The sequence below is a fragment of the Aquarana catesbeiana genome, linkage group LG01 (assembly GCF_042186555.1).
Source record: "Aquarana catesbeiana isolate 2022-GZ linkage group LG01, ASM4218655v1, whole genome shotgun sequence".
NCBI classification, from domain to species: Eukaryota; Metazoa; Chordata; class Amphibia; order Anura; family Ranidae; genus Aquarana; species Aquarana catesbeiana.
The window spans coordinates 82,423,115-82,448,942 of NC_133324.1; the positions used below are offsets into that span (position 1 = coordinate 82,423,115).

The 25,828-nt window shown below is 48.1% G+C and overlaps 1 protein-coding gene and 1 long non-coding RNA gene across 5 annotated transcripts in view; one reads left to right on the forward strand and one right to left on the reverse strand.

Annotated features, from left to right (window-relative positions):
* Positions 1–25,828, reverse strand: part of AGXT2 (alanine--glyoxylate aminotransferase 2) — a 157,901-nt gene that overhangs the window by 118,935 nt on the left and 13,138 nt on the right. The window contains exon 1 of one of the 4 annotated variants that reach the window (XM_073621020.1): positions 24,324–24,342. The exons of the other annotated variants lie outside the window; for them this stretch is intronic. The gene's annotated coding sequence lies outside the window, so the exon portion shown is untranslated. Of the gene's footprint in view, positions 1–24,323; positions 24,343–25,828 lie in introns of those variants that run through there. 4 annotated transcript variants of the gene reach the window in all.
* LOC141132511 (uncharacterized) overlaps positions 1–25,828 on the forward strand; it is a 109,317-nt gene that overhangs the window by 51,648 nt on the left and 31,841 nt on the right. The window lies entirely within an intron of this gene.

Sequence of the window (25,828 nt, forward strand, 5' to 3'; positions counted from 1 at the left end):
TGCACGTGACAAAGCAACTAACGTCCTTGTTGACTTTGATACGTTGACTTGTTCAGCTTCTCGAACGGCCGCACAAAACGCCACGAAGTGCGGCCGCCAATCTCTGACCAAACCACCATCATGGCCGGGAAGGCAGTGCGCAATCTGAGAAAATCAAACTTGATATCCCGGATGAAATGACACATGGACCAAAAACCCAGGTCGTTATCACATGTATGTAGCCCCAAACAAGCGAAACGGTGCACCTCTGGCAGGACCCTGCATCATAGCAAACCTAGGACACCTATCCACCTAACTGTGGCAACTGACCTAGGAAAACTCAACTGCCTATTAGGTCTAACCTCCTCCCGCTTAGCTCCCCAAAACACAATAGAGAGACACACGAAACACACGAGGCAGGCAGCAGCGTCTGAAAAAAAATACAGCAAACATAGAAAAAAATAGCAACAAACATACAAACAAACAGGGATAAGCAAAATGACAGATAAAACCCATACTAAACCAAATACAGTTTAAAGCAATTGGATTCCCACCTGCCTCTGTGCTTCAAAACAGATTCTTCCAAGCCCCACTGGGCAGTCTCAGTAGCCGCTGCGATGCGGAAGGAGTGTAAAAAGTAACTTTTAGAATCATAACCTGCAGCCGATAGGAGGCACATACCAAACTCGCCTGAATCAACAACTCCAGAAACCCTTCCTATAACCCTGCAAGGCCTGCTTCACAACAGTCTTTTGAGAATTCCTGCACACCCAATAATTTGAACAAAGCAGCCAAACCTGCCAACTTACGATTTTTAGCAGATACAGGCACAACTTGTTCAAAATTTAAACAGATGAAATATAACAAGAGAGTGTGAATTTCCATACTGACCATCTCAACTCCAGATCGCCAGAATCTCCAGAAGAGGTTTCCATTCTTGCCATACCTTGGAGTAATTGGCGCAGGTGGAACTACTCAAGGAGTTCCTTAGCAAGCCTGCGGCGACTCCAACATAATTTGCCACAGCTTCTGAGGACAAGGCACTTCGTGTTACTCCGCATCCGGTGCCAACTCCCAGAACTTGTCCAGCTGAAACCGAGACAAAGAATCAGCCAAAGTGTTAGTAGCCCCGGAAGGTGCACGGTATATAAGAATACATTCAACTGTAAGCAACGTAAAACAAGGTGATGCAGCAGCCTGACAACTGGTTCCGAGGAGGCAGAAAGCTGGTTGACAACCTGCACCAACCCCCATATTGCACAGTTGAAACAAACTTTCATATTACGAAAATAATCCCCCCACTGTTCCACAGCTAAAATTACCGGAAAGAGTTCCGAAAGGACCAGGTTTCGCAAGAAATTGTCCTCCTGCCACTCAAACGGCCAACGCTCCGCACTCCACTGGCCACCCATGAACGCTCCATAGCAGGTAGAACCCGCAGCATCTGTGTATAGCTCCATATCAAGATTGCTGATGGGGCCTTGCAGCCAAAGGGAACGGCCGTTAAAGGTTTCCAAAAAGGCATGCCAAACTCGTAAATCCTCTCTATGATCAGAAGTCACCGTGATGAAGTGACGAAAACCCCTGCGGGGGCCACGATAGTTGGCGGCTAAAATTCTGCTCATCAGAAGAATTCGACAGAAAGTTAAGCTTGCTTCAGAAAGGACTGCAACTGCAGCAAATTGAATTTTATGCTTACCTACTACCAGACGAATCTCGACTTTAAGGGCTAGCAGCTTGTCGTCAGGCAGACGACATTCCATGGCAAGAGAATCGATCACTATCCCTAAAAAAAGAAACATCACCGTAGGACCTTGCATCTTGTTGGCAGCTAATGGGATGCTGAAACGTTCAGCCACATGTTGAATCCTCGTGAAGAAGTGGGGTATCAGCACCAACTAAAAATTCCTGATATGTCTAATGCTGCACCTAAAATTAGTGACTAAACTAATAATCATGAAAAGAAGAAAATAAAGGGTGCAACAAACAAATGTGCCATATAATAAAGCTAGTATAATTTGTGTGCTATATCAATAAATGAAATAATATAAATATACTAATGAATTAAAATGGTTCAAATTGCACAGCCAATGTATTCTTGACACAACAAAACGTCCATATAATCAACAGAATTATTGTAAATAAATAAATCTTCTGTGTTCACTCCAATCACCGTGATTTTATAAAGCGCAAAAGTGCTTCAATTAAAGTGCTTCACCCGAAGCGGTAAATCTAAACGCTCACCAGATAACATCGGCCACCAAGTGGCCCACAGGCCAAAGCCGGTCTGCCACCAATAAATTACGCTGTGGTGTGCACCGTGCGTCTCAGCTGTAGGGTGGAAACGGAGGTACTCAACTTTTTGTTGTGTTAAGAATACATTGGCTGTGCATTTTGAACCATTTTAATTCATTAGTATATTTATATTATTTAATTTATTGATATAGCACACACTAAATACTAGCTTTATTATATAGCACAGTGGTCATCAACCCTGTCCTCAGGGCCCACTAACAGGCCAGGTTTTATGTATTACCTTGGGAAGATGCAGACTAGAATACTGCAATCACTGAGAAGCAAATGATATCACCAGTGATGTATTTTAGCTATCTTGCAAACCTGGCCTGTTAGTGGGCCCTGAGGACAGGGTTAATGACCACTGATATAGCACATTTGTTTGTTGCGACCTTCATTTTCTTCTTTACATGTTGAATCATTGCCAATAAAATGCCGCACAAACTGGACGAAGGAGGGCCTATACACAGGAAATTGTCCAAATAATGGATAACAGAATTAACCCCCAATATTTCACGGACCCCCCATTCAACAAAAGAGCTGAATGTTTCAAAAACAGTACAAGATATGGAACAACCCATGGGTAAACAGTGGTCGACAATCTAACCACCTGCAACCCAATAGATGAAAGCTCTTTGGATGCACGGGCAGCAACCGGAAAGCCGCCTCTTATGTCCGTCTTGGCCATGAGGGAACCTTGCCCATAACTGTGCACTCAAAAGATGGCAGCATCAATCAAGGTGTAAGACACCATGCAGGCCTCAGGATCGATCGCGTCATTGACTGAACCACCTTTGGGGAAGGACAGATGATGGGGCAAATGATACTTATTAGGTTCCTTTTTAGGAATCAAGCCCAATGGGGCGACCACTAAATTATCCAAGGGGGGGGGGGGGGGGAGCGAAAAGGTCCGGCCATTCTCCCTAACTCCACTTCAATTGCAAGCTTTTCCGAAACCACCTCCGGATTCACCCTGGTCAAACGTAAGTTGTCTGCTATGGGTAGAATGCGAGCCAGAGAACAGAGAATAACAAAACCAACTGAAAAAAACAGAGTCCAACAATCAGGCTGCCGCCCGATCTGGATATCTATTCAGGAAAGGCCTTTCCACCCTCACTGGCGTCACCTCTTTTACTTGAAGCATCGCCGGTACGGCTCTCGAGAGAGAGTGTGGGCACCACCACAACCGGAGCACACATGCTTGAATCGACAAGCAGAGCCAAATCGACACACTCCCTCATTGAATTTCCAGCAAAAACCCACTTGTTTTGTGGCTGACTGCCCCGGGGTATTTGGACTACTGGCCCTGCTTGGAAAAAATTACGAAGAAGCTTGCGCCAATGTCATCAGCTTCATCCATAAGCCGATGTCTTTATGATCCCAGCGAAAAGAAGGGCAGATGGCCTTGTGTTGGTGAAACTGCTTGTCATAACGCAGCCATGCCACCCCCCCATACACCCTGTGGGCCTCTCAAATGGCATCCAAATAACAAAAAGAGCTAAACAGTGCTCCAGGTGCTTCTCCCCTATCACGCTGGCCAAGATTGCGAAGACCTGCAGCCAATTACTAAAAGTGCACAGGATCAACCGGAAATGACACTTCTCCTCATCCTCCTTCTTGGATTTCTTAGGCTTCAGCCTATCCAAGTTCAATTTCTCCAACTGGAGTAACGTAAAGATCTCCATGTACTCACCTTTCCAAATTTTTTCCCGCACATCTGGCTTGAGATGCACCCCCAAGGAACCCTCAAAGCACACATATACTTCGCATTTAGCCAAATCCGACAAGCGGATGGTGTCTGCGAACTTACCATTAGGGTCCTCTGCCTTGTTCCCATTCATCTGTGCAGTTGACTGATCCCCCAGTGACGACACTTGTTCGGACAATAAAAAAGAGGCCACGCTGGGCCCGGATCCCACAGTGACACCAAAGGACATACTGGCAGGAGCCGCAGGAACCCAAGCAGCCACCGGGGTATAGAAACGGCACATGATCCCACGTCGAAATGCTGAACCAACTCTCTGCAAGCCTGCTAATAACTCCTGCAGGCCTGAAGCTGCACCCGACGCAGTGGACCCAGATTCCGCTACGTGAGGAGTGGGGGGTGCAGGAACCAGTAAAGGAAAACCGAAAGCCTCACTCCACCCTGCCCCCAAACCCAACACAGCATGTAAGGTAGCTTGAGGGAAGACCTCAACCCGCCACCTGAGCTCCTTGGCTGTTTTCTGCTGGCTCGCTTGCTTCTGGATCTGGAGATCCTGCGGGGGACACTGCCTGCCGGGGACACCACCTGACTGGGCATGCGCAAAGCAGGGCCACCGTCTGCTCTGCCTGACTGGCCGGTGCCTGCAAAGGACGCTTTCCAATGCTGGGCTGCCCTGCCAATCCACACATCACCAGCAGAGGCAGCTGCACTATCCGGTGTCTTGCCGAGAATGTTCCCTTGGCGGATAAGTTCCCCCCCTGTACTGCGCAGGCGCAGCACCTGCGCAGTACATACTACTCTCAGCCGCCGGAGATAGCCGAAGCTCAAATGCTTCAATCAGCTGTACACGGCGCCTGCGCTCTGGGTCCAGGTTCCTTCCCCACCATCCAAGTGGACCTAGAGGGGGAATCTAAAAGTGCCGAGTGCAGCGAGGCCGTGCCCGAAGCGTGGCGAGCGAAGCGAGCCCGCGAGGGGCCCTTTTACCAGCGCCGTGTACAGCTGATTTTCAGCTGTTCTGCTTCGGCTATTTCTGCCGATACCTACTGCGCAGGCGCAGTAGAGGGGGGAACTTATACGCTGAGCAGGACTTTCTCGGCAGAACACCGGGCTCCCACGCTGAGCAGGCGGGACCAGATACAGGAGATAGGAGGTCCGACCTGGACGAGCTCCTCCTGCGGTGGGGATTCCTCCCAGAGCACGCACCAGGCACTGCAGGGGATTGCTGAGATGGCGGGCCTGGAGGGTCCCAGAAGGGGCTCCCATTTTGGCTCTGAGCTCGGGGAGAAACTGAGGGGCTGAGGTGCTCCGAAAGCCGAGACCTCCGAGCGCACTGAAGGGGCAGCACTCCCAATACAGGCATCTCCCCACCGAGCAGGGGCGACACCTGCTGCTACAGCCAACTGCCATTGTCCGTTCAACAAATCAAGGTCGCCCATGAGGACGAGAAGACTGGCCGTCCCAGGAGAAAGATGTCTTCTCTAGATTTCTTCTCAGCAGTTGCTCCAAAGAATCTCCCCCTGCCTACCCCCCAGCAGCCCCATCTACACAGCAACCACCAGCCAATAAGGTAAGGGAACACCCATCCAGCCTTATACAAAATTAACCCTCTCCTTTCATGCTTCTCCTGTCCCCCTGTCATGGGGCCCTTCACTATTTTTTTTTGCTTCGGATCTAGCTTTAATACCAAAAGTGAAAGTAAAAGCAAAATCCCAAATTTACACCTGGGGTGGGAAGAATCAGACAATCTTGTGATCACTGTGATTGGCTGCCACAGTGGACACATTATCAGGAGCCAGTACTGTCAGCTAACGATCATTGTCACAGACCGAAAGCTGTCTTCGACAGGTGGTCACTATGCTGGGAACGTTCAATAAGCATGTCCTCAGCACAGAAAGCTCAGCCAATCCTTTGACGCACTTGTGTGGCGTGTGGGCATAAAAGCCCAACCTCTTTGCCGTTGCATATATGTGTTATATGGGCAGCAAGAGGCTAAGGATAACTTCTGCTAGCACCATACAAAAGTATAGTTATCCTTTAAAATATCAATTTCAAGCAGATTTTTGGTGATAAAAGCAAGGCCTGCCTAATATGTCATAAATAGCAATTTTACTGTTATACACAAACACTAGTTGGGCACACTGTTAACCCTTTGATCTCTCTGGATGTTTAACCCCTTCCCAGCCAGTCTCATTAGTACAGTGACAGTGCATAATTTTAGCACTGATCACTGTATTAGTGTCACTGGTTCCCATAAAGTGTCAGGTAGAGCCAGACTGTCTGCCGCAATATCGCAGGCCCGCTATATGTCGCTGATCGCTGCCAATACTAGTAAATAAAAATAAATAAAAAAAATTCCAGTATATACAGTGGGGAAAATAATTAATTGATCCCCTGCAGATTTTGTAAGTTTGCCCACTCACAAAGAAATTAAGGGTCTATCCGGTGAAACCCAGATGTTACAGATACGTGTTGGGGCAGTCATTCTACCAGGGGATCTCTTTTGCATATTTGCATATTGTTGGTGTGGACGGAGAGAGAGTGTCATTTAGATTGAGCAGGCAGGCAGGTTATTCAGTTAGCTGCAGTGTATTTAATATATATATATATATATATATATATATATATATATATATATATATATATATATATATATATATAGACAGTCTTGTATATATATATCCACTTCCATATATATATATATATATATATATATATCCAGTTTAGCTATATCTGACTGCAGTCCGTTCCTGGTGTACTGTTTCTAATATACTTCAGGCAGGCAGGTTATTCAATTAGCTGCAGTGTATTCGATATATATATACAGACAGTCTTGTATATATATCCACTGTATCCAGTTTAGCTATATCTGACTGCAGGCCGTTCCTGGTGTACTTTTTCTAATATACTTCAGGCAGGCAGGTTATTCAGTTAGCTGCAGTGTATTTAATATATATATATATATATATATATATATATATATATATATATATATATATATATATATATACAGACAGCCTCGTATATATATATATATATAACCACTGTATCCAGTTTAGCTATATCTGATTGCAGGCCATTCCTGGTGTACACAGTACACAGTAATGAGCACCCATAGTGCAGTTGCTACTACTTTTATGGTGGTGTACACAATACAGTACACCCATAGTTGTTATTACACATCTGTTGGTGCACGGTACACAGTACCGTGCACCCCTAGTGCAGTTGCTACTACTTTTCTGGTGGTGTACACAGTACACAATACATACAGTGCACCCATAGTTGTTGTTACACTTCTGTTGGTGTACACAGTACCGTGCACCCCTAGCGCAGTTGCTACTACTTTTCTGGTGGTGTACACAGTACACAATACATACAGTGCACCCATAGTTGTTATTAAACTTTTGTTGGTGTACACAATACTGTGCACTCCTAGTGCAGTTGCTACTACTTTCCTGGTGGTGTACACAATACATACAGTGCACCCATAGTTGTTATTACACTTCTGTTGGTGTACACCATACCGTGCACCCATAGTGCAGTTGCTACTACTTTTCTGGTGGTGTACACAGTACACTATACATACAGTGCACCCATAGTTGTTATTAAACTTCTGTTGGTGTACACAGTACTGTGCACCCTAGTGCAGTTGCTACTACTTTCCTGGTGGTGTACACAATACATACAGTGCACCCATAGTTGTTATTACACTTATGTTAGTGTACACAGTATCGTGCACCCCTAGTGCACTTGCTACTACTTTTCTGGTGGTGTACACAGTACACAATACATACAGTACACCCATAGTTGTTATTACACTTCTGTTGGTGTACACAGTACCGTGCACCCCTAGTGCAGTTGCTACTACTTTCCTGGTGGTGTACACAGTACACAATACATACAGTACACCCATGGTTGTTATTACACTTCTGCTGGTGTACACAGTACCGTGCACCCCTAGTGCAGTTGCTACTACTTTTCTGGTGGTGTACACAGTACACAATACATACAGTGCACCCATAGTTATTATTACACTTCTGTTGGTGTACACAGTACCGTGCACCCCTAGTGCACTTGCTACTACTTTTCTGGTGATGTACACAGTACACAATACATACAGTGCACCCATAGTTGTTGTTAAACTTCTGTTGGTGTATACACAGTACCGTGCACCCCTAGTGCACTTGCTACTACTTTTCTGGTGGTGTACATAGTACACAATACAGTGTAGTGTGGTTTTGCTAAACAAAATTTACAGCATGTCCGGAAGGCCACCAAGGAGAGACACTCACAGGCCACTAAAAGAGGGCAAGCAGGCTCTGTGACATGCCCACCAGGTGGAACTCAACCTTGGCAATGCTGCAGCGGCTGGACATGCAGCAGTGGGCCATCAATGAGTACCTGTGTGAGTATGGCACTAGGACAGGGTCAGGGGAGCTTGGCTTTTTTTCTCGTGATGCCAGTGGCTACTGATCAAGGATGCATGCACTGTCCTGTCACCATTTGAGGAGGCCACTAGGATGGTGAGCAGTGACAGTGCATGCATCAGTGATACTGTCCCTCTTGTCTTCCTGTTGGAGCACACGCTTCGTTGAATATTGGACAGGGCACTTGTGGCAGAACAGTGGGAGGAAGAGGAGGACTTCCTTACCTCTCAAGGCCCCCTATATCCAGATACTAGTATTCCTGCAGGCCCGCCGATCACACAGGAGGAAGAAGAGGAGGAGGAGGATTGTGTCAGCATGGAGGTGGAGGATAACACTCAGCATCAGCAGCAGTCTTCAAGGGATTGTTTGCAGTCCCCAGAAACCCATGGAGTTGTACATGGCTGGGAGGAGGTGGTTGAGGATCATGTGATCCTTAGTGACCCAGAGGACTCAGGATCGAATGCCTCTGCAAGCTTACGCTGCATGGCCTCCCTGATCCTGCAAAGCCTGCGAAAGGACCCTAGGATTCGTGGTATCAAGGAGAGGGATCATTACTGGCTGGCAACCCTTCTTGATCCACGTTACAAGGGTAAGGTTGCAGAACTTATCCAGCCTTCACAGAGGGAGCAGAGGATGAAACATCTTTGGGAGGCCTTGTAGAAAGGTTTGTGCAATGCGTTTCCAGAGCCTGGGAGGTTAAAATTTCCTGGTGCTGGACAATGTGTTGCTGGGGCTTCGTACAGTCACAGAAAGAGCGGTGGAGAAGGTGGCCGGCTGACCGATGCCTTCAGACAATTCTTCAGTCCTCAGCACCAAGGTCTGATCGGTTCCAGCAACCATCACCAGCATCTGAATTACATGGTGCAGGAATATCTAGGGGCAAGATCAGACTTGGAGACCTTTCCACCAGAACATCCACTGGGTTACTGGGTCTTGAGGATGTACCACTGGCCAGAGCTTGCTCAATATGCAATTGAGCTACTGGCCTGTCCTGCATCCAGTGTTCTTTCTGAATGCACATTCAGTGCTGCTGGAGGCTTTGCAACTGATCACAGAGTGCGCCTGTACACAGACTCTGTTGATCGGCTCACATTCATAAAAATGAATCAGTCTTGGATCAGCAGCTATCAAGCACCTGATGCTGATCTAACCGATTGATTTTTCTATGGATGTGGGATCCCTTGAAGACTGCATATGCTGAGCGACTATCCTATTATGCTGAGTGACTATCCTACTCCTCCCCAATCTTCATAATGATAGCTTCTAGGAATATTTTCGGTTTAGGACACCACCACTACTGCCTAAGGCCCAATTTTTATGCCCCTGTTTAACAGGGGCCTGTATTTACAATTTTTGATTTAATATTTCACAGCAGGGCCTGTTCCTGCGTTCAACAAAAGTATCTGTGAGGCTTTACAGTGTTGTGCCGCCACCACCACCACAGCCTAAGGCCCAATTTTTATGCCCCTGTTTAACAGGGGCGCATAATTACAATTCTTGATATAATATTTCACAGCAGGGCCCGTTCCAGAGCCCACCAAGAGTAACTATGAGGGCTTACAGTGTTCTGGTACCACCAACACCTAAGGCCTAATTCTCTGCAGCGTGTATAGGGCAGGCCGTATAGTATATACAGGCGGTCCCCCATTTTCAAACATCCGTCTTACAAATGACTTCTACTTACAAACGGAGGGAGACAACAGGAAGTGGGAGGAAATCTACCCCTTGGAAGGGAAATTCTCTCCTGCTATGCCCTGTACACACGGTCGGATTTTCCGATGGAAAATGTGTGATAGGACCTTGTTGTCGGAAATTCCGACCGTGTGTGGGCTCCATCACACATTTTCCATCGGATTTTCCGACACACAAAGTTTGAGAGCAGGCTATAAAATTTTCCGACAACAAAATCCGTTGTTGGAAATTCCGATCGTGTGTACACAAATCCGACGCACAAAGTGCCACGCATGCTCAGAATAAATAAAGAGATGAAAGCTATTGGCTACTGCCCCATTTATAGTCCCAGCGTACGTGTTTTACGTCACCATGTTCAGAATGATCGGATTTTCCGACAACTTTGTGTGACCGTGTGTATGCAAGACAAGTTTGAGCCAACATCCGTCGGAAAAAATCCTGGGATTTTTTTGTCGGAATGTCCGATCAATGTCCGACCATGTGTACGGCCATAAGAGTTAATATGAGAAAAAGGTGTCTCCACTGATGCTTTATCACCAATGCTTGTTTCCCTAATAACTCAAAATTTTCAAAATCCAATTGTCATTGGGACAGAAAGTGAGGTGAAATCTTCTGAAGAGGGGCACAGACATCAAAACAAATGTTACAGGGGTGATAACCCTTCCCTATGTTATCCAAAAAGCTTAAAAATTGATTTTTTGGCTGGAGCTACACTTTAAAAATGTACCTGTTCCAAATTACAAACAGATTCAAGTTAAGAACAAACCTACTGTCCCTGTATTGTTTGTAACCCGGGGACCGCCTGTATACTGCTGCTGTTCAGAGTATATAGGGCCTGGGGACCCCACGCCTTTTCGCCTTTTTTATTTTTTTGGTGCGGGGTTCCCCTTAATATCCATACCAGACCCAAAGGGCCTGGTAATGGACTGGAGGGGGGAGGGGGGGCAACATTACATTACAACCGCAAGCAGTGTTGGATGACTTTTATTCCTTTATAAATGTCATTTTGTGCAGGGACTGTTCTAAACACGGGAAAAATTTGCCACTTTTCAGGGATACTATATTCACCCCCCAGGCATGATATTTAAAGGAATATTTCACTTTTATTGTTTCACTTTAAGCATTTTTAAAATCACTGCTCCCGAAAAAATGGTCGTTTTTAAAACTTTTTTTTTGCATTGATACATGTCCCCTGGGGCAGGACCCGGGTCCTCAAACCCTTTTTATGACAATAACTTGCATATTAGATTTTAAAATTAGCACTTTTGATTTTTCACGTTCGCGTCTCATAGACTTTTTTTTTTTTTTTTTAATTCTTTATTTATCGTTTTATATGAATAACAATACATTTCCCTACGGGGATAATTCTTCAAACATAACCACTTTAAAATCTATAACAGGTTATCCCCTCCTACCCCCCCACCCACCCTCCCCTTCCCCCACCCCTCAGGACCATGCTCGTCGAGGAGAAAGTGCTTACACAATTATGCAATTATGCTATTATGCTGGACCGACAATCTCCTTCAGATAATCCCAGGTCCCTTTAAACTTGATCCAGGCTGCCCATTTCCCTGAGTGCTCCTCCTCTTCAGGTTCGGCTCCTCCCTTGTCTAAACGCTCGACGTTGTATACTTCGTTAAGGCTGAACAACCATTCTCGAGTACAGGGGCTCGAGACGTTCAGCCAATTCAACGATATCTGTCTCTTAGCTACATCTAGCATAATAGGGATCAGGGAGGTTTTATAGTTCTTTACCGAGTCCGAGGTCCCATGGAAAAGGCAAACCCATGGGTCCTCTACTATTACTTTCCCTGTGATGACTCTTATCAAACTTAAAATTTTTTTCCAGAAGCTTTTTATGATAGGACACTCCCACCAAATATGGGCCATTGTTCCTGAGGTTGGACAACCCCTCCAGCAAGTGTTTGATTTAGTCCTATCCGTTTTGCTAACCCTGTCTGGAGTGGCATACCATCTCGCAAGGCATTTAAAGTGGCTTTCTGATCTTCTGGTGTCAGCTGCTACGTAGTGGACCATCCTCAGGATCTTATCTATCACAGTTTCACTACATTGAGACCCCAGTTCCTGTTCCCACTTTTTAATGTAAGGGGGTACCTCAAGTTCCTCCACTGTTCCCAGGATCTTATATATTTGCGTTATTACCCTTCCTGCCTGTTCCTTTACGCAGAGCTGCTCGAACGGTCTGAGCTCCTCCATGCTCCTGAGAGGTTTCGGAAGTCTCTCAATAAAGTGGGAGAGTTGAAGGTACCTCCATCTATTCATTACCCATAGATTAGGTTCTATACTTAATTCTGAGAAAGTGCGAATTTGCCCCTTGTTTAAAAAGTGTTTCAATTGTACCGAGTCACCCTTCAGCCAATTTCTCCCTGGTTCAAAAAAAAACATTGTCTTTCATGTGTATCAGTGGTGAGTTGTATGACCATTTGTTCTTGTAGTGTATCGTATCGCAATGTTTAAATGTGTTAAGCGTTAATAAAGATGTGTGAGTGCTCAGTGCTCTAAATTTTGGGGGATTCCAGAGTGCCTGTCCTAGATTCGTGTTACTCAAAAAGTGCTCAATGTGAACCCAACGTTTATCCGTGTCTTTTTTATTCCATTCCGTGATCCTTGACAGCACTACTGCGCTGTAATATCTATTGAAGTCTGGTAAAGCGATTCCACCTTTTTTCTTCCCCCTACTTAATACTGTAAAGGCAATGCGTGGTTTTTTGCCCCCCCAAACAGCCTCGCTTATTAGCCTCCTAAGGGCTTTTAAGTAGTATCCAGGTAAAGGGATGGGCAGCATCTGGAATTTGAACAGGATCCTGGGCGTTAGACTAATTTTTATCGCATTGACTCGCCCAAACCACGAAAGGGGTCTGGCCTGAAGTCTTCTCACTTCTCGCCTAATGTCATCTAACATAGGAATAAAGTTTTTTACAAATAATCTATTAAAGGTATTGGCTAATTGAATCCCCAGATATTCCATCTCTTCTTTCCATGGGAAAGGGAAGACAGCAGCCAAGTGATTTTTTTCTTGCTTGCTTATGTTGATATTCAAGCATTCAGATTTGCTGGAATTTATTTTAAAATTCGAAACTTCTCCATATTTTCTAATAATCTGCAGTAAATTGGGGAGGGTTATTCTAGGGTTTGTAATGAAGAACACAATATCGTCGGCGAAAGCCGCTAGTTTATGCTCCTCTGTTCCGACCCTTATACCACTGCAGTCCGAGTTGTTACGAATGGCAGACAACAGTGGCTCAAGGGTCAGAACAAACAGAAGAGGGGAGAGGGGGCAACCCTGCCTTGTTCCATTGTACACCTGAAGGGCTTTGATATCACCCCATTAACTCTCACCATCCCTGCCGGGCTACTATATAGGACCTTGACCCAGGAGACAAACCTCTGACCGAAACCCAGGGCCTCCAAAGTGTTCATCATGAACCCCCAGTCTACCCTGTCAAAAGCTTTTTCAGCATCAATTGACAGGAATAGAGCTGGGGGCCCACCTTGTTTACATACTTCTGATAATAACACCGCCCGGACCCCGTTGTCCCTACACTGTCTCCCATTAACAAAACCTGCCTGATCCGGGTGCACTAAATTTGTCATTTTCTCTTTAAGCCTGTTCGCTAAAACTTTTGCGTATAGCTTAACGTCTGCATTCAGAAGGGAGATTGGTCTATAACTAGAACACAGCCTAGCATCTTTCCCTTCCTTCTGAATTAGGGTAATTGTGGCGGTTAAAGCTTCCATTGACATTTCGCATCCTGTACCGAGACCATTCCAAAATCGGCATAGCCTCAGGACCAGGATATGTTTCATTTTTTCTAAGTAGAGAGAGGTGAAGCCGTCCGGGCCTGGACTTTTCCCTTTCGGAGAATCCCTTAAAGCTGCCAAAATTTCCTCTTCTTCCAAGGGTTTGTCCAGTAGGTCACTGTCCTCAGCTGACAGGCCCCCTAGTCCTGCCTCCTTCAGAAATTCCTTGCTCCTATCTGATCGAGCAGTATCTCCTGGCCCCCGTTGCCCTATCGAGTATAGATCCCCGTAAAACTTTTTGAATTCTTCTGCTATGGTGTTGCTGGTCACTCTCACTGCCCCTCCTTTACTGAGTATTTTCTCTACATAGTTTCTACTTCTCTTTTTCCTAATAATCCTGGCCAGGTGTTTACTGGGCTTATTAGCCCAGAAGTAGTTGTTCCTGGTTTTAGCATTTATAGCTCTCTTGGCCTCTAGATCCATCATATCTCTTAACTCCTCCCTCTTGGCGACCAATAAGTGGTAACCATCTAGGTCCTGGCCCATTGTTTTTTTGTGTGCTTGTTCCAAGGAAAAAATTTCCTCTATCAACTTTCCTCTTTCTTCTCTTTTCTTTTTTTTCAAACCTGCGCCTATTCATATCAGAATGCCCCTGATATAGGCTTTATGTGTGTCCCATAATATAGCTGGTGACACATCCCCCGTGTCATTTGTTTTAAAAAAAAAGTCTACCTCATCCTGTAATCTCTCCACTATTTCGAGATCCCTCAGTAGATCCTCGTTCAATTTCCATGAGCAGAGTCGCTTTTGCGCATCTGGTATTTTAATCCGCATCACGATCGGGGAGTGATCGGACAGGGTCATTACTTCTATTTTTGTTTCTTTAATCCAATCCAGCAAACTATGGTCTACAAAAAAATAATCCAGTCTGGGGTAGGTCCCGTGCACAGGGGAGAAGAAGGTGTAATCTCTCTCGTTAGGGTGCTGGAGCCTCCAGACATCCGTTAAATGACTATGATGTAACTTGCGCCTGATAGCCCTGAGAGACACCTTCCCTGTCCCCTGGGCACGGGATGTACCATCCAGCTCTGGGTCCAGGCAAAAGTTTAAATCCCCTCCCAAGATCACTTCCCCCTCTCCGAACTCTGACAATTTTTTCAAAATCTGACCCAAAAAAAACGTGGGCTTCTTATTAGGACAATATACGTTTCCTAAAGTAATCAATTTAGGTCCCAGTTTGCCTTTTAAGAAAATGAAACGACCGTCTGGGTCTATCATTCTTTCTCTTAGGGAGAAGTTCGTGACCTTTGAAAGTCCTATAGCGACTCCCCTCGACCCCCTGTCGGGAGAGTCTCCATAGAACCACTGGGGGAACCTAGCGGGGAAGAGCCTTATTCTGGTGTCAAGAGTCAGATGTGTCTCTTGTAGGAAGATTAAGTCTCCCCTCAGCTGTTCCAGCTCTTTTAATATTTTATGTCTTTTACTAGGCGAGTTTAGCCCTTTCACGTTGTACGATATGAATCTAAGTTCCAGCATAACTGAAGGCCCGATCTTCTATTATATCCCTAACTCCTCCGAGCACGTCCTGCAGTACCCCTCCCGCCCCCCTTACCCCCCCCACCCACCCCTCCCCATTCCCTCCCACCCCCTATCCCACCCACTCCCCCTCCCCCCCCACCAGTGGTGAAATTAACACCCTGAGTCCCCCGACTTGGAACTTCTCCCATTCCAATCTACGGAACTCCCTCCCTAGGGTGAAGCTCCAGCGAAAGTTCTGACTTCTACCCTCCCTCCCAAAGGGAGAGAATGTATGAGGTGTAACTTATCTCCAATATCAGGTGGACCCGCCTCTGGTTTTCCACCCCTACCCCATCCCCCTCCCCCACACCCCACCCCCCCAGCAGAGACAATAATCAGCGACAGTAATCAGCAACCCCCCCCCAGCGCCCCCTCCAACCCATACATTTGGCTCATGACTCAAGGCCATCCACCTCCACAAGACCAGCCCCCAACCCCAACCCCCCCCCCCCTAGAGGGGAGAGGAAAGGGGGGGGCGGGCCGACGAGGAGAAGACAACAAAAAAAAAAAAAGGGAAAGTTCCCCTCCACTGACCGCCCCGCCCCCCTCCCCCCCAACAGGTCAAAACATTTTAGCCCTCAAGGTCTCTCAATCAATTTAGCCTGCGACAAATCCGGGATGGGGATACCCAGACTGTTGCAGAAGTCCTGAGCCTCTTCCAAGTATCTCATCCTGCTTGATCTACCATCCTTTAAGACTATCAGGGATGTTGGAAACCCCCAGCTATATTTGAGATTAGATTTCCTTAGCTGCTCCAAAATTGGTCTCATCTGTCTTCTACGAGCGAGGGTTCCTGCAGATAAGTCGGAGAATATCTGTAACTCTTTGTCTTCAAACGCTATGGGGGGGGCCCCCTTTAATTTCTTCCATATTCTCTCCTTGTCTTCGTATTGATGAAATTTAACGATCACGTCTCTTGGGGTGTCTTGCTTTACATGGGGGGGCCTTCTTACTCTGTGCACCCTGTCTATCAAGATGGGCTCTTCTTCTCGCTTTCCCATAATAGGATTGAAGATTTTCTTTTCCCCTAAATCCTCATTTTGTTGCTCCGGGATGGACCTGATACGCAAATTTTGTCGCCGACTTTGGTTTTCCTGTTCTTCCATCCGAAATACTATGATGCGGTTTTCATTCCGCAGTTTGCTGACTTGATCCTTTAATTCGGAGATTTCTTTGGTTTGAAGCTCTGAAACTTCCTCTACCTCCTCCACCCGACGAAGGAGATGCCCCATATCTGCTCAGACATTTGATATTTCAGTTTTTATCACATTTTCTAGCTTAGTAAACATTTCAATTAGTTCTGTTTTACTTGGTACTAGCGCCATAATCCTTTGCTCTTCCGCAGAACTCCAGGCAAATGCCCCCTCAAAGTCCAGTTCTTCACGGGTTTTGTCCCCCTGACCCCCTTTTTGCTTCTGTTGGTCTTTCTTTCTGTCCTTTGTGCCTGGTTGTTTCGCCTCCATACCCGGACTTTTGGCGCTTACTTCTTTTAAATATTTTTGAATGGTACTGGTATTAAGACTCTCTCTGGCACTCTGGGTTTCAGTTGTTCGCGTTGTGCGGCCTCTCATGCTTTCTCCTTTGCCTGCCGTTTTCAACTACCACTTGTTTGGGACTATTTGCCTCGGACCGGGTCTCCGCCCTAGGAACTAGGTTTGTCCTACCGCTGTAACTTCCCTGTGGGGCCAGGTGGCAGGGCAGTCTGGATGTGGGGGGGGAGGGGGGGGGGGGAGAGAGTATCTCACCCCCCAAGTCCACCTGTGTAGCTCCAATCTCTAATAGCCAGACCGGCTTGAAGCTGAAAAAGGGTTGGTCACCCCCTTAACCGGCTTCGATATATTTGCGGGAGGATTGTGCTAGGGAAGGTTCATATGGTCCTCCGAACCCGATACTGCCTTCCCCCGGAGCTCCCAGGGTAAACGGCTCTAGGACCAGCAAAAAATGCTACTGAAACTGTGCATTTATTTTTCCTTCCTTTCTTCCTCCCTCCTCCTCCTCCTACCTTGCCCCCTCTTCCCCTTTCCCCCTCCAGTTAGTATAGCTCAATGGGACTTTATTCACAGCAAAATATCGAGGGGGGAAGATATATGTGGAGAGCTTGGTTTTGGCCGACTTTTTACTGCCCTGAGAAAGAAAATATCAGTACACACCTATAATGAAAAAATCATGTATCTTCCTGCTTTCCTCTCTTCCCATCAGTTAGCCCCACTCTTTTGATCACAGAAAACACAGTCCAGAGTTCAAACAACTTTCAAAATTCGTGCTGCTAGTTTGAGATATGGGTGACCGAGGTTGTATTATATAACATTACGTCTTCTCATACCTTTCCTCTTTTATCAGCATGATTTCAGTCTGGAGCAGGTGCAGCATGAGTTTAGGCAAGGAGATTATTCCCTTCCGTACCGATGGAAAAGCACGCTGCTGCCGCCGGATTGGAGCCCCCTGCCTCTGGTCCCTTCACAGTGACTTGCTTTCAGGTATTTCACCCGCCGGCAATGCGGTTTAGTAGCTCCGAACCCGACCACTGCTCCTCCACTCAGGGGGTCCCACCGGGTGGAGCCTCCTTCTGCCACGTCCGCGGTGAGGGGGGGGGGGACGGGAGGCGAAGCGGTCTAGTCCAGAGGACGGCTGTACCACCGGGCCCGGTCCGCGTCTCTGTGGTCTCTCACCCCACGAGACATCCGGACGCTCTGACTCTACACCTCCGCCAGAGCTGACACTGCGCTCCTCCCCCGTGCAGACGTCACACGCCCATCACCGATGTGCTTCCGTCCCATAGACTTTAACGGTGTTCGCATACATTTTTTGTCTGTTCGCATGTTCTGTCCCGAACCGAACCGGGGGTGTTTGGCTCATCCCTATTGGTGGAGAAACCCTTGTTGGCAAGCACAGAGGTAAGACGTTTTTTTGTAGTTGGTGACCAGGTTTGCACACATCTCAGGAGGGATTTTGGTCCAATCTTTTTTTACAGATCTTCTCTAAATCCTTAAGGTTTCTTGGCTCTCTTAGCAACTCAAAGTTTCAGCTCCCTCTATACATTTTCTATAGGATTAAGGTCTGGAGACTGGCTAGGCTACTACATGACCTTAATGTGTTTCTATTGGAGCCACTCCTTTATTCCCTTGGCGGCATGTTTTGGGTCATTGTCATGCTGGAAGACCCATCCACAATGAATCTTCAATGTTCTGGCTGAGGGGAGAAGGTTCTCATCCAAGATTTTACAATACATGGCCCCTCATGTGGCAAAGTCAGTCTGTACCTTTAGCAGAGAAACAGCCCCAAAGCATAATGTTTCCACCTCTGTGCTTGTCTGTAAGGGTGGTGTTTTTAGGGTCATAGTCAGCATTTTTCTTCCTCCAAATATGGTGAATCCCCCTCCTCTAGAAGGCACATGTAGACATGCCAATAAACATCTAAGTGATTCAGAGAAGAATTGGGAAAAAATGCTGTGGTCAGATAAAAAAAAACAAAATTTAGCTCTTTGGCATTAACTCGACTCGCCATGTTTGGAGGAATAAAAATGCTGACTATGACCCTACAGTCAAGTACGGAGGTGGAAACATTATGCTTTGGGGCTGTTTCTCTGCTAAAGGTACATGCCGACTTTGCCGCATTGAAGGGCCGATGGATGGGCCCATGTTTTGTAAAATCTTGGATGAGAACCTTCTTACCTCAGCCAGAAAACTGAAGATGGGTCGTGGATGGGTCTTCCAGCATGACAATGACCCACAACATACCGCCAAGTTTTGAAACAAAGGAGTGACTCAAGAAGAAGCACATTATTAAGGTCATGGAGACAGTCTCCAGACCTTAATCCTATGGATAATTTATTGAGGGAGCTGCAACTTCGAGTTGCCAAGCGACAGCCAAGAAACCTCAAGGATTTAGAGAAGATCTGTAAAGAAGAGTGGACCAAAATCCCTCCTGAGGTGTGTGCAGACCTGATCACCAACTACAAGAAACATCTTACCTCTGTGCTCACCAACAAGGGTAGAGTATTACAGAAAGTATACAGATATAAGCCAAAGTATTGAATACATGGGTGCAAATAGAAGTGTCCATATGTACAGAGCAAAGATGTATCAGATCAGAACTTAAAGACAGCTCACAGATAATAGCTATATAACAAAAAAGAGGTCAAACACAAAGATAAAAGCAAATTTATAGTATATAAAGGAGGGTGCCAGTTCGTATACAGGGAACAGACCATAGAGAAATTGTTTACAGTGTACAGGATGGCAGAGGCGTATCATATTCCAAACGATCCCAGGGGTCCCATATTTTATTAAATTGAGTAGTTCTATCATGCACAAATGCCGTCAAGTACTCCATCCTTCGAATCTCGGCCACTAATTGTAGGAATCTAGACCATGGAGGGAGGGGGGGAGGGGTGTTCGACAACCAGCATAATGGAATGAGCCTTTTGGCAGCAAGAGGAATGTATGAAATCAGTCTGTTGCCCTTTTTGGTGACACCAGAAAAAGGGAGGCCCAAAAGGTAGTGTAATGGGTCTAGCGGAAGGGACACGTCTACCACTCTCTGTATCAACTGCATCACTTCATGCCAAAAGGGCTGAATCATAGAACATTGCCAGAAAATATGGAATTGAGATCCAACACCCGTCCCACAACGCCAACAATGTGCCGGGATTGAGGGATCATATTTATGAATAACTTCAGGTGTTTTGTACCAAAGCATAAGAATCTTTATGGACGTTTCTCTTTGGAGTACACATTTAGAAGACCCAAAGGTGGACGACCATATCCTATCCCAGTGGCGTTACTAGGGTTGGTGTCACCCGGTGCGGTAAAACATGGTGTCACCCCCCCAGCATGACAGGCAGTATTGCACTGAGCAGGCTAGCGCATTATGTGCCTCTCACGCCAACCCCCCCCCCCCCAGCCTGCCGCAGTGCTAATTGATTTTTTTTTTTTATAGCCAGCAGTGCTTTATTGTAGAAAATAACATATACAATAATACAATTCACAGTCAGTTGTTACAAAGTCACCTGTCACATTCTTATCAGCATTTCACATAAGACATATACCATGAAATATAAAGCATAATGCATGGCACTAACTTCTGTAATTTCTTGTTCAAGGGTATATTTCCTGAGTGAGAGGGAGGCGAGCGCAGGAGAGAGGACATAGAAGGGGGAGAGACTACACGGGGTATTACCCTGAGGGAGTGTGGAGGGGAGGGAAGGCGGCAGAGGAAAGGGAAAAAAAAAAAAAAGGGAAAAAGGGGGGGGGGACTAGCATTTTCCGCAGTGCTAATTGATAGTGTCACCCAGGGCATTCATCTCAGAGAAAAGGTGCAGGAACTCAACCACGCTCCACACCTTTCCCCAAGTAGGGCGGTGGGGGGTTGAGCGTGCCACAGCAGCTGGGAGTGGGAGGCTCCTTAAGGGTCATTAAATACTATGAGGGTGCTACATACAGAGTCAGAGGTCAGAGTTCAGGTGGGTGCAGGGTGCAGAGTTCAGGTGGGTGCAGAGTTCAGGTGGGTGCAGAGTTCAGGTGGGTGCAGAGTGCAGAGTGCAGGGTTCAGATGGGTGCAGAGTTCAGGTGGGTGCAGGGTGCAGGTGGGTGCAGAGTTCAGGTGGGTGCAGGATGCAGGGTGCATGTGGGTTCAGAGTTCAGGTGGGTGCAGGGTGCAGGTGGGTGCGGGGTGCAGAGTTCAGGTGGGTGCAGAGTTCAGGTGGGTGCAGGGTGCAGAGTTCAGGTGGGTGCAGAGTTCAGGTGGGTGCAGGGTGCAGAGTTCAGGTGGGTGCAGAGTTCAGGTGGGTGCAGGGTGCAGAGTTCAGGTGGGTGCAGGGTGCAGGTGGGTGAAGGATGCAGAGTACAGGTGGGTGCAGAGTTTAGGTGGGTGCAGGGTGCAGAGTTTAGGTGGGTGCAGGGTGCAGAGTTTAGGTGGGTGCAGGGTGCAGAGTTCAGGTGGGTGCAGGGTGCAGAGTTCAGGTGGGTGCAGGGTGCAGAGTTCAGGTGGGTGCAGAGTTCAGGTGGGTGCAGGGTGCAGAGTTCAGCTGGGTGCAGAGTTCAGGTGGGTGCAGAGTGCATGGTGCAGGTGGGTGCAGAGTTCAGGTGGGTGCAGAGTTCAGGTGGGTGCAGGGTGCAGAGTTCAGGTGGGTGCAGGGTGCAGAGTTCAGGTGGGTGCAGGGTGCAGAGTTCAGGTGGGTGCAGGGTTCAGGTGGGTGCAGAGTTCAGGTGGGTGCAGGGTGCAGAGTTCAGGTGGGTGCAGGGTGCAGAGTTCAGGTGGGTGCAGGGTGCAGAGTTCAGTTGGGTGCAGAGTGCAGGTGGGTGCAGAGTTCAGGTGTGTGCAGGGTGCAGAGTTCAGGTGGGTGAAGGATGCAGAGTGCAGGTGGGTGCAGAGTTCAGGTGGGTGCAGGGTGCAGAGTTCAGGTGGGTGCAGGGTGCAGAGTTCAGGTGGGTGCAGGGTTCAGGTGGGTGCAGAGTGCATGGTGCAGGTGGGTGCAGAGATCAGGTGGGTGCAGAGTGCATGTGGGTGCAAAGTTCAGGTGGGTGCAGGTGGGTGCAGAATTCAGGTGGGTGCAGGGTGCATAGTGCAGGGTGCATGTGGGTGCAGAGTGCAGGTGGGTGCAGAGTGCAGAGTTCAGGTGGGTGCAGAGTTCAGGTGGGTGCAGGTTGCAGAGTTCAGGTGGGTGCAGAGTTCAGGTGGGTGCAGGGTGCAGGTGGGTGCAGGGTGCAAGTGGGTGCAGAGTTCAGGTGGGTGCAGAGTGCAGGTAGGTACAGGGTGCAGGTAGGTACAGGGTGCAGAGTGCAGTTAGGTACAGGATGCAGGTAGGTACAGGGTGCAGAGTGCAGTTAGGTACAGGATGCAGGTAGGTACAGGGTGCAGGTAGGTACATGGTGCAGGTAGGTAAAGGGTGCAGGTAGGTAAAGGGTGCAGGTAGGTACAGGGTGCAATTAAGTACATGGTGCAGGTAGGTACAGGGTGCAGGCAGGTACAGGGTGCAGGTAGGTACACGGTGCAGGTACAGGGTGCAGGCAGGTACAGGGTGCAGGCAGGTACAGGGTGCAGGTAGGTACAGGGTGCAGGCAGGTACAGGGTGCAGGTAGGTACAGGGTGCAGGCAGGTACAGGGTGCAGGCAGGTACAGGGTGCAGGTAGGTACAGGGTGCAGAGTGCAGTTAGGTACAGGATGCAGGTAGGTACAGGGTGCAGAGTGCAGTTAGGTACAGGATGCAGGTAGGTACAGGGTGCAGGTAGGTACATGGTGCAGGTAGGTAAAGGGTGCAGGTAGGTACAGGGTGCAATTAAGTACATGGTACAGAGTGCAGGTAGGTACAGGGTGCAGGTAGGTACATGGTGCAGGCAGGTACAGGGTGCAGGTAGGTACACGGTGCAGGTACAGGGTGCAGGCATGTACAGGGTGAAGGCAGGTACAGGGTGCAGGCAGGTACAGGGTGCAGGTAGGTACATGGTACAGGGTGCAGGCAGGTACAGGGTGCAGGTAGGTACAGGGTGCAGGCAGGTACAGGGTGCAGGTAGGTACAGGGTGCAGGCAGGTACAGGGTGCAGGTAGGTACATGGTGCAAGCAGGTACAGGGTGCAGGTAGGTACACGGTACAGGGTGCAGCCAGGTACAGGGTGCAGGTAGGTACAGGGTGCAGGCAGGTACAGGGTGCAGGCAGGTACAGGGTGCAGGTAGGTACAGGGTGCAGGTAGGTACAGGGTGCAATTAAGTACATGGTGTAGGTAGGTACATGGTGCAGGTAGGTACAGGGTGCAGGCAGGTACAGGGTGCAGGCAGGTACAGGGTGCAGGTACAGGGTGCAGGCAGGTACAGGGTGCAGGTAGGTACAGGGTGCAGGCAGGTACAGGGTGCAGGTAGGTACAGGGTGCAGGCAGGTACAGGGTGCAGGTAGGTACAGGGTGCAGGCAGGTACAGGGTGCAGGCAGGTACAGGGTGCAGGTAGGTACAGGGTGCAGAGTGCAGTTAGGTACAGGATGCAGGTAGGTACAGGGTGCAGGTAGGTACAGGGTGCAGGCAGGTACAGGGTGCAGGTACAGGGTGCAGGCAGGTACAGGGTGCAGGTAGGTACAGGGTGCAGGCAGGTACAGGGTGCAGGTAGGTACAGGGTGCAGGCAGGTACAGGGTGCAGGTAGGTACAGGGTGCAGGCAGGTACAGGGTGCAGGCAGGTACAGGGTGCAGGTAGGTACAGGGTGCAGAGTGCAGTTAGGTACAGGATGCAGGTAGGTACAGGGTGCAGGTAGGTACATGGTGCAGGTAGGTAAAGGGTGCAATTAAGTACATGGTACAGGGTGCAGGTAGGTACAGGGTGCAGGTAGGTACAGGGTGCAGGTAGGTACATGGTGCAGGCAGGTACAGGGTGCAGGTAGGTACACGGTACAGGGTGCAGGTAGGTACAGGGTGCAGGCAGGTACAGGGTGCAGGTAGGTACAGGGTGCAGGTAGGTACAGGGTGCAATTAAGTACATGGTACAGGGTGCAGGTAGGTACAGGGTGCAGGTAGGTACATGGTGCAGGCAGGTACAGGGTGCAGGTAGGTACACGGTACAGGGTGCAGGCAGGTACAGGGTGCAGGTAGGTACAGGGTGCAGGCAGGTACAGGGTGCAGGCAGGTACAGGGTGCAGGTAGGTACAGGGTGCAGGCAGGTACAGGGTGCAGGTAGGTACAGGATGCAGGTAGGTACAGGGTGCAGGTAGGTACAGGGTGCAGGTAGGTACAGGGTGCAGGTAGGTAAAGGGTGCAGGTAGGTACAGGGTGCAGGCAGGTACAGGGTGCAGAGTTCCACCACTAAATCACCATCCTGGACAGAACTGTCTTCCCCCTCCCAGCACAGACACCCATCCCCCTTCCTGTACAATTAGCACATATTAAACTTTCCCCTGTGAACACAGACCTCAGATACAGCGCGGCTCAATCCAGAGAGATGTCCCTCCTCACAGGCTCCCCTCATGACCTGTAAGACACGTCAGAGCCGGGGAGGAGCCACCCAGCAAAAGCTTCCTCTCCCTGGCTCTAGTGTGACAGGCAGCGGCGAGCGATGCTTGCTGCGGGAGTGGGGACAGGTGCCGAGAATCTGGCCGGACAGGAGCGCTGTGTCACTTCTAAATACAGAAGCCTGGCTTCCGTGTTTAGAAGTGACAGTACTGAGCGGAAAGCACAGGGCAGCAACGTAGATGGCGGAACTCTCTTCCATCACGTTCCAGCTGAAAAAGTCCTGGTGTCACCCCTCTTGCGGGTGTCACCCGGGTGCGGACCGCACCCCCCGCACTCCCATAGTGACGCCACTGTCCTATCCCACGATTGTAAGGAAATGGGTTTGCTTAACAACTGAGCTCATCTCATATACTGTATAGGTGAGATGTCTCAGTGAGAGGGGTTGACTCATGGAGGATATGGTGAATAGGTGATATTAAGTGTAGTTGTTGGGGACCTTGAGCACACAGATATTCAAAGGGTGTGGGTTTGTCTAGGGTCAGGAGTGGGGAGTGAGAATAGAAGAAATGTCTGACCTTTAAGTAGAAGTGAAATAAAATGTTTTGGGATGTTAAATTTCTTGCGCAGGCTATCGAATGTAAGATTGGATGGACTAGGTTTCTAAGATGAAATAGGGAAGCATTTATCCATGGAAATACTCTACCCAAAGACAGGCTGTTCAGGATCGTTGGATTGAAGAGAACACTCATAAGAGGAGAACATGGAGAACTAAAAGGGTAATCTTTGAGGCACTTACGCCATATAGCTACGTTAAAATTCATTGGACCAGTGCATTGGCGTTTATAAATGGGATCCATGGGAGTCCATATTAAAGAGCATGGATGCACCGGATACAACACACCTTTCTCAATGAGGGACCAAAGGTTCGGTGCCTGTAAAGAGGACCAGGACACAATGACCCTTAAATGGGAGGCATAGTAATATTTAACAACATAAAAGCCTAGGTAAGACAGACATTTTTAGAACGTTTATCCTGCCTAGGAGGGACAGGGGAAGTTTTGTCCAACCTTGCAGTAGAGTAGGAAAGTAGAGTAGGATAATTTGCAGAATAGAGAGAGGAGTAAGAGGGAGTGAGAAGGATACCCAAGTACTTGAGGGAGGTGGTACAGGTGGATAAGCAGCTTTGAGCTGGGATAACAAAGAGGATGGGATGTGTATCGGAAGGGCTTCAGTTTTGGATGTGTTAACCTTATAGCATGAAATGGCACCAAAGGCGGAAAGTAAATTGTGTAGTGAAGGGAGGGATAGCAACGGTCTGGTAATAGTCAGCAGTGTATCATCTGCAAAAAGAGATAATTTATACTCCCCCTGTCGCATCACCACCCCTCGAATATCCGGATGTATACGAATAGACTCAGCCAGGAGTTCTAGGCACAAGATAAAAAGCAATGGTGAGATAGGACA